The sequence below is a fragment of the Capra hircus genome, chromosome 2 (assembly GCF_001704415.2).
Source record: "Capra hircus breed San Clemente chromosome 2, ASM170441v1, whole genome shotgun sequence".
Taxonomy (NCBI): domain Eukaryota; kingdom Metazoa; phylum Chordata; class Mammalia; order Artiodactyla; family Bovidae; genus Capra; species Capra hircus.
Window position 1 is genome coordinate 13,573,829 of NC_030809.1, and position 13,770 is coordinate 13,587,598.

The following is a 13,770-nucleotide window of genomic DNA, read 5'->3' on the forward strand; positions in this document are numbered from 1 at the left end:
CTGTGCTTGCCAGGCTCTTGGCTGTATCACATCATGCCTGTGACACCCTGCTCAAGGATAGGCTGACTTACTCTTAAATCTGTCCTATGGGACCAGAACTGATGGCCTGACATCAGCAGAACTAGCCTCTGCCCCTGGGTCATTCCATTTAGACAAAGTCTGGCCCACACCACACACACACCACACCATCACTTACTTCCATATTTTGCATGTGTTGTTCTGTCTAGAATGCATCTCCCATCTGAATGCTCAGGCTGGAGGCGTCCTATTCAAATTTCAGCTCACTTGTTACTCCCCCCACCCAACCCAGACCTTCCTTAACACTACAGCCTCAAGGAGGCACCCTCCTTTGGGATGACCAGTGTTATCTCCATGAGAGTTTTTACTGGGATTTACTGTCCTTGTTTGATTTTGTTTCCCCCCATAGACTGTGAGCTCTATGAGGACCATGTTCAGTTCAGTCACTCAGTCATGTCCAGCTCTTTGCGAACCTGGTACCGCAGCACCCCAGGCCTCCCTGTCCATCATCAACTCCAGGAGTTTACCCAAACACATGTCCATTGAGTTGGTGATGTCATCCAACAATCTCATCCTCTGTCATCCCCTTCTCCTCCTGCCTTTAATCTTTCCCAGCATCAGGGTCTTTTCAAATGAGTCAGTTCTTCACATCAGGTGGAGTTTCAGCTTCAATATCAGTCCTTTCAATGAATACCCAGGACTGATCTCCTTTAGGATGGACTGGTTGGATCTCCTTGCAGTCCAAGGGACTCTCAAGAGTCTTCTCCAACACCACAGTTCAAAAGCATCAATTCTTTGGCACTCAGCTTTCTTTATAGTCCAACTCTCACATCCATACATGACTACCAGAAAAACCATAACCTTGATTAGACAGACAGACCTTTGTTGACAAAGTAATGTTTCTGCTTTTTAATATGCTGTCTAGCTTGGTCATAACTTTCCTTCCAAGGAGTAAGTGTCTTTTAATTTCATGGCTGTAATCACCATCTGCAGTGATTTTGGAGTCCCCTCCAAAAATAAAGTTTGTGAGTTTCCCCATCTATTTGCCATGAAGTGATGGGCCAGATGCCATGATCTTTGTTTTCTGAATGTTGAGCTTTAAGCCAACTTTTTCACTGTCCTCTTTCACTTTCATCAAGAGGCTCTTTAGTTCTTCTTCATTTTCTGCCATAAGGGTGGTGTCATCTGCTTCTCTGAGGTTATTGACGTTTCTCCTGGCAATCTTGATTCCAGCTTGTGCTTCTTCCAGTCCAGCGTTTCTCCTGATGTACTCTGCATAGAAGTTAAATAAGCAGGGTGACAATATACAGCCTTGACGTACTCCTTTTCCTATTTGGAACCAGTCAGTTGTTCCATGTCCACTTCTAACTGTTGCTTCCTGACCTGTATATAGGTTTCTCAGGAGGCAGGTCAGGTGGTCTGGTATGCCCATCTCTTTAAGAATTTTCCACAGTTTATTGTGATCCACACAGTCAAAGGCTTTGGCATAGTCAATAAAGCAGAAATAGATGTTTTTCAGGAATTCTCTTGCTGTTTTGATGATTCAGTAGATGTTGGCAATTTGATCTCTGGTTCCTCTGCCTTTTCTAAAACCAGCTTGGACATCTGGAAGTTCACAGTTCACATATTGTTGAGGCCTGACTTGGAGAATTTTGAGCATTACTTTACTAGCATGTGAGATGAGTGCAATTGTGTGGTAGTTTGAGCATTCTTTGGCATTGCCTTTCTTTGGGATTGGAATGAAAACTGACCTTTTTCAGTCCTGTGGCCACTGCTGAGTTTTCCAAATTTGCTGGCATATAGAGTACAGCACTTTCACAGCATCATCTTTCAGGATTTGAAATAGCTCAACTGGAATTCCATCACCTCCACTAGCTTTGTTCGTAGTGATGCTTCCTAAGGCCGACTTGACTTCACATTCCAGGATGTCTGGCTCTAGGTGAGTGATCACACAATCGTAATTATCTGGGTCATGAAGATCTTTTTTGTACAGTTCTTCTGTGTATTCTTGCCACCTCTTCTTAATATCTACTGCTTCTGTTAGGTCCATACCATTTCTGACCTTTCTTGAGCCCATCTTTGCATGAAATGTTCCCTTGGTATTTCCAATTTCCTTATTAGAAATTAGAGAGAGATCTTTGGTCTTTCTCATTCTATTATTTTCCTCTATTTCTTTGCACTGATCACTGAGGAAGGCTTTCTTATCTCTCCTTGCTATTATTTGGAACCATGACTATGTCATAAATTATCTCTATATCCCACAGAGCTTGGATCATGTCAGAAGTCAGCAAATACGTGGTGAAAGAATATTTCTGCCTTGGGCCATAGCATATCCATGCTCTTTACCACCAGGAAGTCCAGGATGTTAAGGGGGAAGGCAGTCTAAATGTAGAGACGAAACATCTTTGGCAAGAAGTTGTGGGTGTTAGGAGCTGAGGATGATGTCAGGAGGGGCTTGGAGTAGTTGACACAAAAGATGACTAACCCTTGGACTAGGGAAAGAATGTGGAGGAAATGAAGCAGGATTTAGAAATAAAGGACAGAGATGATTCAGAATATACCCACGCTTCCGGAGTGAGAAGGCAGGATCATGGTCAGCCTCTGAGAGAGATGCATCAGGAGCAGCTAAAGTGAGGAAATTTCTGAGGTGTTACATTCTTCTCTTGACCTAAAACAAGCCTAGATGCTGTGTCTGAATCTTCCACCATTAGTCCCTCTGTGGGTTGAAACACTGAAGGTTTTTGAGAAAGTTCACTCACATGATAGAGGAAATGCTATTAATTTTTCCCTCCAAGTTAGAGGACTGAACATGCTCACCAATTACAGTTTCTGGAGAGTTTTCTGACACCAAACAATTCTCCAACACCAGCTGATGGTCCAACAATTTAATTCTGACACTAACTACCCAGGTTGGCACAGACCCACAGCATCAAGGTTCAGTCCCACAAGACTGCCTCTCCTTCAGATGCTAGTTGCAAACCTCTAGCCACACTTACTTTTGACCAACCAGCTATAGGGTGGTCCCCCCAGGACTTCCTTCTCAGGTTGGATAATTTGTCTGTAAACAGTGCACAGAGCTCAGAAAGGCACTTTGCTTACTTTTACTGATTTATTATAAAGGATACTGAATGAACAGCCAGATGAAAAGGTGTATAGTGTGAAGTCTGCAAGGGTCCTGGGCACTTCTGTCTTTGTGGAGCTGGAGTGCACAACCTTCTCAGATGATTCACCAACTTGGAAACTTCTCAGGATCTCAGTGTTCAAGAGTTGTTATCGAGCTTGGTCACTAACTGCTGCCCCTCTTTCCTGGAGCTCAGTGAGAAAAGAAAATGAAGTTGCTCAGTTGTCTCCCACTCTTTGCGACCCCATGGACTGTAGCACTACCAGGCTCCTCCGTCCACGGAATTTTCCAGGCAAGAGTACTGGAGTGGATTGCCATTTTCTGCTCCAGGGGATCTTCCCGACCTGGGAATTGAACCCAGGTCTCCCGCATTGCAGGCAGATGCTTTACCATCTGAGCCACCAGGGAAGCCCTGGAGCTCAGTAGGAGGGGCTAAAATTTCCGTCTTTAGTCACTTGGTCTTTCTGGTCTGTCTATGGGTCTCATCCTAAGTCACCTCATTAGAATAAACTCAGGTGTGATCAAAAGGGACTTGTGAATAAGAAGAGACACTCCCTATCACTGAGGGCACTGCATGAGTTTTAGAAGTTTTGTGCCAGGACTAGGGATGAAGACCTTAATATGACACAGTAACTAACACCTCTTGAGCATTCTGCGCAGGCACTGTTCAGAGCCACTTCCATGAATTAACTCACTAAACCTCACAGGAGCCCTTTGAAATGGGCACTATTATCACCACCTGCAGTTTCTAGGAGAGGGAACTGAGGCTCAGAGAGGTTAGATCACTTGCATGATATAACAAGAAAGTGGGAAAATCAGGATTTGAATCCAGGCAGAACCTACTGCATTCCTTATGGTTTTCAAACTTCTTAGCAGCAGACTCTTCTCTTCAAAAGAAATCATACATTTCTAAAACTAAAAAAAAAAAAAAGAATGTGGGAGCCCTCTGGTTGTGTGGAGAAAGAGGACTGGCAGCTTGCTGTCTCAGTTTGCTCTCTCATCTTGTGAAGGTCCCAGATCAGCACCTCGAGCCAAAGTCTGTCAGGAACCAAGTGAAAAATTCACTGGCTGAGATGATCTTCAAAATGCCTTTTTTGAAGAGGTAAGACATAAAGAAACGGAGATCCCTGGAATTCCCTCACAGTCCAGAGGTTAGGACTCTGCGCTTTCACTGCCTAGGCCCGGGTTTAAGCCCTGGTCAGGAAACTAAGATCTTACATAGCCATATGGCTGGCAAAAAAAGAAAAAAGAAACGGAGAACGTGAAAGACAGAAGGGCAGAGAGGCTGAGTGAGCACATTAGGGCAGAGTTGGATCTCAAGAACTCCAGGTCATTTCCATTACAGTGTCAGGCACTGAGCTGGGAACTGTGGAATCAAAGATGAATCGGGTAGCTGCCCCTGATAATCCTTGGGCTAAAGGCTGGAGGGTTAGCACACTGGCCTATAGCATAACATTGTACAATACTTATTTCCCTAAATCCAGTAGCTTCTACCCACTTGCCTTTCCTCTCTGGGCCCTGATGGCATCTGAGTTTGTGACTCTTGGGCCTGTGAGTGAGGCGGACAAATAAACAGATTGTTATGAGCGATACACAGAATAGCAAAGTGCCAATGAAGTACAGAAAATTAATAGTGGAAAAAATGATGAACTCTGCTTGGGTACAGGCAGTGATGGAAAACTTCGAGAAAAGCTGATGCCTGAAATGTGGGCTGCTAGACAAGAAAGAAGTCCCAGCACAGAAGTGTTTAACAGCAAGTTGTGTTTAGGAGATAGGATCTCTTCTGTTTGATTTCTATACATACTTTTACTGCCTGTTGCCTTCTTCCCGTCACCATTCCTTTCAGGAAATTGGTTGGAGGAAAAAAGAAAAATCTCAGATAAGAAAGAATAGTTGAGAAAAAAGGAAGAGGAAGAACAGGGTGTATATGAACGGGCAGGGTCTAGGTCAGGAAACCCTAAACAGCTCTGATGGCAATAAAGCTTATAGAAAGTTGACTTTCATTGTCTGGGCCCAGAATGCCTAGCACAGAATCTGCCAACAGCCAAAACTAATCTCCCTTTTCACTAGCCCTTAGAGGCCACATGGGCTTTCAGTTAAAATCTGCCCTTAGGCCAGCTGAGCTGGGGACATTGAGAGATGGCAGGAGGCTCTCTCCAGTCGGCTCCATAATTCCCTGGGCCTTTATTACGCTGCGCTGGGTTTGCCCAAGGGCTAACTGGGGACAGGAAAACAGACGGGGTTAGCTTGGGCCTGGCCCCTCCTGCAGGTCCCAAATGCTCTAATGGGATTCTCAGTTCCTTATCATTTTCCATAAGCCTTCAACTAGACAACCTTTCACAGCAAACAATTCACTTAATTCTAAAATTACCATCTTAGGTAAACAGCATGTAAAATCATAGAACAATGGAGTTGGGACGACCACAGTGGTCCTCTGATTGAGTGGCTCCCAAATATTAGTGTGCAGACCACCTGCACCTAGATTAGGGCCCCACACCAGCTCAACTCCAACAAAATCTCTGCAGGTGGGACCTGGTTACAGGTATTTTAAGAATATATCCCCCAGGGATTCTGATGAGCAGCTCTATCTAAATCAAATACAACACAGACATTCCTGTCAAATGGTCACCCAGCTTCTACTTGTGCTCTCCAGAGCGGGGGACCCTTCCACCATTCTGTGTGTGTGGACAGGTCTGAATCAGCTGCTTTCTTTGCTGAGTGTAAATCTGCATTCTTATAATCCACTTGTCTTGGCTCTGCATTTTGAGGCGATACCACAATCAAAAGCAACCTCAGGAGTGGCTGACCTCCTATGCAGAGTACCAAGAGAACTTTGCTGGTTTCCTTCCCATAACATGAAGCCCAAAGCTGCCCACCTGGTTGTTAGACTCTTGGCAATCTGACTCCAACACTTTCCAAGGTTTCTACTCATCTGTCACTCCCCAAATAAGTTGTTACCACCACCATGTGCTGTGTGTCATTTTTGACCACACCGGTTTGTTGTCTGCTGCCCAGACAGTACTTAATCCCCTTCTCAGATCTCTCCCCCTCAATTTCCCATCTTCCTTTAAGATTCACTTAAAGCATCATTTCCTCAGTAAAACCTTGTCTAAATTCTCCATAGCCACTGCCTCCTAGTTTGCAGGCATACCGCTGACAGTATGTATTAGACTGAATTTGAATTTCTTATTTATATTTGTTTCTAAAACAAGAACATGAGAAGACACAAAGCACACGTAAATGTGGTACATCTTCCTGGGGTGCCAGTTTTACTTGCTTCCTCATTTAAAACATTCTTTATTGTAAGACTAGCACAGCTATATTATGAAGCAGCATACAAAATCATATATATTTAAGTATTCAGTTTCACTGGGGAAAAAATATGGGGGACTGTTCTAGATTAAGAGACATTGGAGAGATAGAATACCCCAAAGCATAAAACTTGATTGATTCTAGATTGAAAAATTAGCTATAAAAGATTCTTTAATGGGGAAATTTTAATATGATCATTAGATGATATTATGGAATTGCTGTTAATTTTCTTAGATGTGGTAATTGTATTGTGGCTATGAAAGAGAATGTTTGCAGGAGATACCTAGTGGAGTATTTAGGGATATTTGGGAGTAAAGAATTATGATGACTGCCTCTTATTTTCAATAGTTATTCAAAATTTTTTTTAAAAATTTGTTTAATTGGAGGATAATTGCTTTACAGTGTTTTGGTTTCTGTGGTACAACAGCATGAAGCAGTCATAAGTATACATATAATCCCCTCTTAAGCCACCCCCTCTCTATTCTACCTCTTTAGGTTGTCACAAACACCAGGCTGAGCTCCCTGTGTTATTCAGCAACTTCTCACTAGCCATCTATTTTACACATGGCAGTATATATATTTCAAAGCTACCAGAAGAGATTATTGAATCTAGGTGGAACATATATATATACTATGTTAATATTTCAATTTTTATGTTTGGAACATTTTTAAAAGTTGAGGGGGGAATCATACATTTTTGTAGATTCAAGGTGAAATTTCAAAGTTATTAATTTTAGGAGTTCTTCATTCCTGCGACAGTTCATTTTCCTCTGCCATTAAGGCATTTATGTGGATAAGTTTGAGAAGCGTGATTTTCTTTTTTTTTTTCCTCTCCCCACTGTTCTGCTCTGTGAGTCTTCAGAGATGAGGCTATGACTCAGTCATTTCTGTATTCTCCGGGCACAGCACAGGGCCCACCACAGAGGCCTGTTGAATTAATGTTTCCTGAATGAGCAAAACCTCTAACTTAATTCGCATGTGACCTTGTGTAAAGGATATATTTTCAGTTTCTCCTGCAAATGAGGTTGGATTAGATGACCTAAGTATCTGTAAGGTCCTTCCTGGCTCCAAGACTTTTGGATGCTATACTTTGAAGGAAGGTCATAAGTCATTTTTCTGCACAAAGCCAATTTCTAACGGACTGTTTCTGCCCAATAGTCAATTAGAGAGAGATGACCACAGTGGATCAACTTCTGCTTCCTGGCCAAACTTGTAAGTTTCAGCTTACTTGGTCTCTGGTTCCTCTGCATTTTCTAAATCCAGCTTGAATATCTGGAAGTTCTAGGTTCATATACTACTGAAGTCTAGCTTGAAGATTTTGTGCATTACTTTGCTAGCACGTGAAATTAGTGCAATTGTGCAGTAGTTTGAACATTCTTTGGCACTGCCCTTCTTTGGGACTGGAATGAAAACTGACCTTTTCCAGTCCTGTGGCCACTGCTGAGTTTTCCAAATTTGCTGGCATATTGAGTGCAACACTTTCACAGCATCAACTTTTAGGATTTGAAAAAGCTCGGTATTGAAATTCCATCATCTCCACTAGGTTTTATCCTAGTGATGTTTCCTAAGGCCCACTTGAATTCACACTCAAGGATGTCCGGCCCTAGGTGAGTGATCACACTGGGATTATCCGGGACATTAAGACCTTTCTTGTATAGTTCTTCTGTGTATTTTTGCCACCTCTTCTGTTAGGTCCGTACTGTTCCTGTCCTTTATCGAGCCCATCTTTGCATGAAATGTTCCCTTGGTATCTCTAATTTCCTTGAAGAGATCTCTAGTCTCCCATTCTATTGTTTTCCTCTATTTCTTTGCATTGATCACTGAGGAATACTTTCTTATCTCTCTTACTATTCTTTGGAACTCTGCATTCAGATGGGTATATATTTCCTTTTGTCCTTTGCCTTTAGCTTCTCTTCTTTTCTCAGCTACTTGTAAGGCCTCCTCAGACAACCATTTTTGCCTTTTTGCATTTCTTTTTTGTGGATGATTTTGGTCACCACATCCCATACAGTGTAACAATTTGATCACTGATCATTGCCATACAAATTGCCTCCGTTCATAGTTCTTCAGGCACTCTATCTGATCTAATTCATCTGTCATTTCCATTGTATAATTATAAGGGATGTGATTTAGGTCATACCTGAATGGCCTAGTGGTTTTCCCTACTGTCTTCAATTTAAGCCTGAATTTTGCAATACTGAGTTCATTATCCCAGTCTTGATTTTGCTGACTGTAGAGAGCTTCTCCATCTTTGGGCTACAAAGAATATAATCAATCTGATTTCGGTATTGACCATTTGGTGATGTCCATGTGTAGAGTTGTCTCTTGTACTGTTGGAAGAGGGTGTTTGCTATGACCAGTTTATTATCTTGGCAAAATTCTGTTAGCCTTCGCCTTGCTTCATTTTTGGCTTACCTCATAGCTCAGTTGATAGTCTGCCTGCAATGCAGACCTGGGTTTGATTCCTGGGTCAGGAAGATCCCTGGAGAAGGAAATGGCAACCCACCCCAGTATTCTTGCCTGGAGAATCCCATGGACAGAAGAGCCTGGCAGACTATAGTCCATGGGGTTGCAAGAGTGAGACAACTTAGTGACTAAACCACCACCACCACTGCTTCATTTTATACTCCAAGGCCAAATTTGCCTGTTACTCCAGGTATCTCTTGAGTTTTTACTTTTACATTCCAGTCCCCTCTGATGAAAGGGACATCTCTTTTTGTTGTGTAGTTCTAGAAGGTCTTTTAGGTCCTCATTGAACAGTTCAGCCTCAGCTTCTCCGGCATTAGTGGTTGGGGTGTAGATTTGGATTACCGTGGTATCGAATGGTTTGCCTTGGAAACGAATGAAGATCATTCTGTTGTTTTTGAGATTGCACCCAAGTACTACATTTCGGACTCTTTTGTTGACTATGAGGGCTACTCATTTTCTTCTAAGGGATTCTTGTCCAGTTAGATATAATGGTCATCTGAACTAAATTCACTCATTCCCCACCCCTTATGACAGAAAGCAAAGAGGAATTAAAGAGCCTCTTGATGATGGTGGAGAGTGAACAAGCTGGCTTAAAATTCAACATTCAAAAAACTAAGATCATGGCATCCGGTCCCATCACTTCATGGCAAACAGATGGGGAAACAATGGAAACAGTGACACTTACTTTTTCTGGGCTCCAAAATCACTGCAGATGATGACTGCAGTCATGAAACTAAAAGATGCTTGCTCCTTGGAAGAAAAACAATGACAAACCTAGACAGTGTATTAAAAAGCAAAGACATTACTTTGTCTACCAAGGTCTGTACAATCAAAGCTATGCTTTTTCCATTAGACGGGTATAGATGTGAGAGCTGGACAATAAAAAAGCCTGAGCGTTGAAGAATTGATGCCTTTGAACTGTGGTGCTAGAGAAGACTCTTGAGAGTCCCCTGGACAGCAGGGAGATCAAACCAGTCAACCCTAAAGGAAATCAACCCTGAATATTCATTGGAAGGACTGATGCTGAAGCTAACTCTCCACTACTTTGGCTACCTGATGTAAAGAGCTGACTCATTGGAAAAGACCCTGATGCTGGGAAAAATTGAAGGCAGGAAGAGAAGGGGATGACAGAAGGTGAGATGGTTGGATGACATCACCGACTCAATGGATATGGGTTTGAGCAAACTCCAGGAGATGGTGAAGGACTGGGAAGCCTGGTGTGCTGCAGTCCATGGGGTTGCAAAGAGTCAGACATGACTGAGCAACTGAACAACAGTTGCTTCTAATGTGCATTCAAGGTTAAAAGTCACCAAGCCCTACACTGTGGTGATCCAGTTGGATTTATATCTTGGCTTTGCCACTTATCAGCTGGTTGGTCTTAGTTGTTACTCTTCCCCTTTCAAAGTTTTGTCCCAGATGTAACAAGTGAGATAAACCACGTAAGCCAAAAAGAACAGTTACATAGTCAAATACAACTATCACTAAGTAAATAGAAGTCTGGATGGCTCTCCCAGGAAAGATGAAAACTTTCTGAGAAAGTTTCTCAAACTTGCATCAGAATCAACTGGTGTGTGCATGCTAAGTCGCTTCAGTCGTGTCCTACTCTTTGCGATCTAATGCAGTGTAGCCCGCCAAGCTCCTCTGTCCATGGGGATTCCTCAGGCCCATGCCCTCCTTCAGGGGATCTTCCCGAACCAGGGACAGAACTTTTTGTCTTCTACATTGGCAGGAAGGTTCTTTACCACTAGAGAATACCTGGAAAGTGAAAGTGAAGTCACTCAGTCGTATCCGATTCTTTGTGACCCCAGGACTGCAGCCTATCAGGCTCCTCCATCCATGGGATTTTCTAGGCAAGAGTACTGGTATGGGTTGCCATTTCCTTCTCCAGAGGATCTTCCCAACCCAGGGACTGAACCTGGGTCTCCTGCATTGTAGGCAGACGCTTTACCATCTGAGCCACCAGGGAAGTCACCTGGAGGACTTGTTAAATCAGACTGCTGAACACCTTCTTACCCTAAAGTTTCTGATTCTGTAGGTCTGAGGCAGAGCTCTGGAGTTTGCATTTCTAGTACATTCTCAGGAGATGCTGATGTTAATGTTTGAGACCACAGTTTGAGAATCACGGCTCTAGAGCAGGGTTGTTACACCTGCTCTGTCACTAATGACATTTTGGAGCACCTACTTCTTTTTTTAAAAAAATAAAACACATTTACTTATTTATATACTTACATATTTATTTATGGCTATGCTGGTCTTCCTTGGGCTTTCTCTAGTTTTGGCAAGTCAGGGCTACTCTTCTCTGCCCAGGCTTCTCTTCTTGTGGAACTTGGGCTCCAGGTGCAAGGGCTCAGTAGCTGTGGTGCACAGGTTTGTTACCCTGCGGCCTGTAGAATCTTCCCTGACCTGGTATCAAACCCATGTTCCCTGCTTTGGCAGGCGGGCTCTTGACCAGTGGGCCACCAGGGAAGTTTCAAGCATCTACTTTGAGCATCTCTGGCCTCTACTCACTAGATGTGCACAGTGTCCCTCCAGCTGTGATGGTTGAAGATGTCCCAAGACACTGAAAATGTCCCTTGGGCAGCAAAATTGTGCAGAGTTGAGAACTACTGCTCTAGAGGATATAAATTAGAGAAGAATCTAAGAGTGTAGGTGAGTTACAGAGGCAAGTGAAGAAAAGAGTTGAAGCCTAGAAGAAAGGAGGAGTTTGAGATATCTCAGGGTTGGTGTGGAGAGGCTGGATGCCCATCCAGGGCTATTTTTTTTGAAGAAGGATCATTATGGGTCTGCAATTTAGAGACAATTGACCAGAGGGCAGAGGGTAGGCTCATCTGGTCCCACAGGAATAGAGGCTGTCTTTTAAGTCTGGTGTCTTCTGTCATGGGATGCAGCTAAAATCTCTTCTAAGGCGAAATACTGTCCTAATTCAAATGGCCTGTCCCTAAGATTCAACTGCCTGCAGCCCCAAAGTGCTCAGGGCTTTCTCTTATTTCTCTTTCCTATCCACACACCTTGAGACATTAACAAGCAGCAGATTTTAGGTCTATCAGGAGAAACAAATAACTCTCTAATTTTGTTGTGTAGAAGTAACTCTGTTAAGAGCCCTAACCTGTCCAAATCCACCTCCCTGACAATTCAGCTCACAAAATTTAACCAGCCAGTGAAAAAAGATTTGGCTCCTTAAGTGCCAATGGTATTAAGTGCCAGAGACTGTGGAAGTCATAAAGGGAAATTAACTGAAAACCAGAGATGCCATTACTCATTTGGGAGCAATTTCTCTCTCCCAAAGTGAGAATACAATTTGCACCCTCTAGGGATGTTTTACACTCAAAACTTTATTCCCCAGGCTAGGGGCTATTCCCCACAAATTGTAACCGGTGCTGCTGTTTCCGGCTAATGGCTTCTATCCAGCCTCTGAAGAAGGCTCTTGGGAGGAGTGAAGAGGCTAAGGTTAGAGGAAAGCCCTTGAAGTCTCCAGGGCCTTGGTTCTTCCCAATCACTGCCAACTTCTCAAGCGATCGGTAGTCTTTTAAAAGAGCTCTGTCAAGGTTCAAGTTTTATCCCAAGCCAAGAAAGATGAAGGTGGGTTGAGGGAACTAATTCTGAGGTATGTAGACTAGGTATCTATAAGGGATTAGGGAGTAACCTGTGATTGTGATAGAGGTGTGAGAAGTAGCCTGCAAACCATCTTTGGCCAAGTCTCTTCTGGCAAAAGGCAGGACCATACATACGATTACTGCTTACATCTGAAATCTGAGTCACCGTTCCTTTTGACAATCCCTCTACACTTAATAAACGTTCTAAGCATTCCTGAAGTAAAGAAACCTGTTTCAGTTTATTTAACCAAGTGTTCCTAAAGTCATTTGAGCATGGCATCTTTATGCCCCAATGTTTCTAACATACCTGGGAAAGTGGTTTCTGTTTTCAGTGTACTTTATTCTCTGTATTAGAAGTAATTGGTTTGACAGGTTTATCACCCTGCTGGTTGCTTCATTAACAAGTTAAATCTTGAACATATGCTCACTTAAAACTATCCTCTTTCTTGGACTTGCCTGGTGGTTCAGTGGTTAAGACACTGTGCTTCCACTGCAGGGGGGCATGAGTTCAACCCCTGGTTGGGGAACTAAGATCCCAAAAAACCCCCCATCCTCTTTCTAACTTAAGATAAATAGATGATTCAGTTTGTGAGCTAAAAGTATAAAACCAAACATTTTCACAACAGGCTGGAGGTGTGAAGACCTCTATATTGAGACAGGAGATTCAGAAAAGAAGACTCTAGTCCCCAGTGCCAGATGGGCTGCATTAGTGCTGGCTTTTGTATGCTGGGCACAGTCACCCCACAGTCCAGAGACAGCAGTAATCTGCCGTGGGGGCAGAAAGTAACTAAGTCTTAGACAATGTCATGGCTCAGTAGGACCAATTTTTAGAAAAGACTTATTTATTTTGGCTGCACTGGGTCTTGGTTGCTACATGCAGGCCTTCTCTAGTTGCAGAGAGCGGGGGCTACTCTCCAGCTGTGGTGCACTGGCTTCTCACTGTGGTGGCTTCTCTTGTTGTGGAGAACGGGCTCTAAGCGTGTGGGTTTCAGCAGTTGTGGTGCACGGGCTTAGCTGCTTTGTGGCAAGTGGGATCCTCCCAGACCAGGGATGGAATCAGTATCCCTTGCATTGCAAGACAAATTCTTAACCACTGGATCACCAGGGAGGTCCTCTCACATTCTTTTTGAATTGAGCCGTTCCAGCCAACGCTATCGCTACTGGCTGAGAATGCTGCAAATCTGCCCACTTTAGGAAACCTGAGGGTAGGGACTGCTGCTCAGAAAAGTGCTTCTGGCAATGTAGACACAAACCATG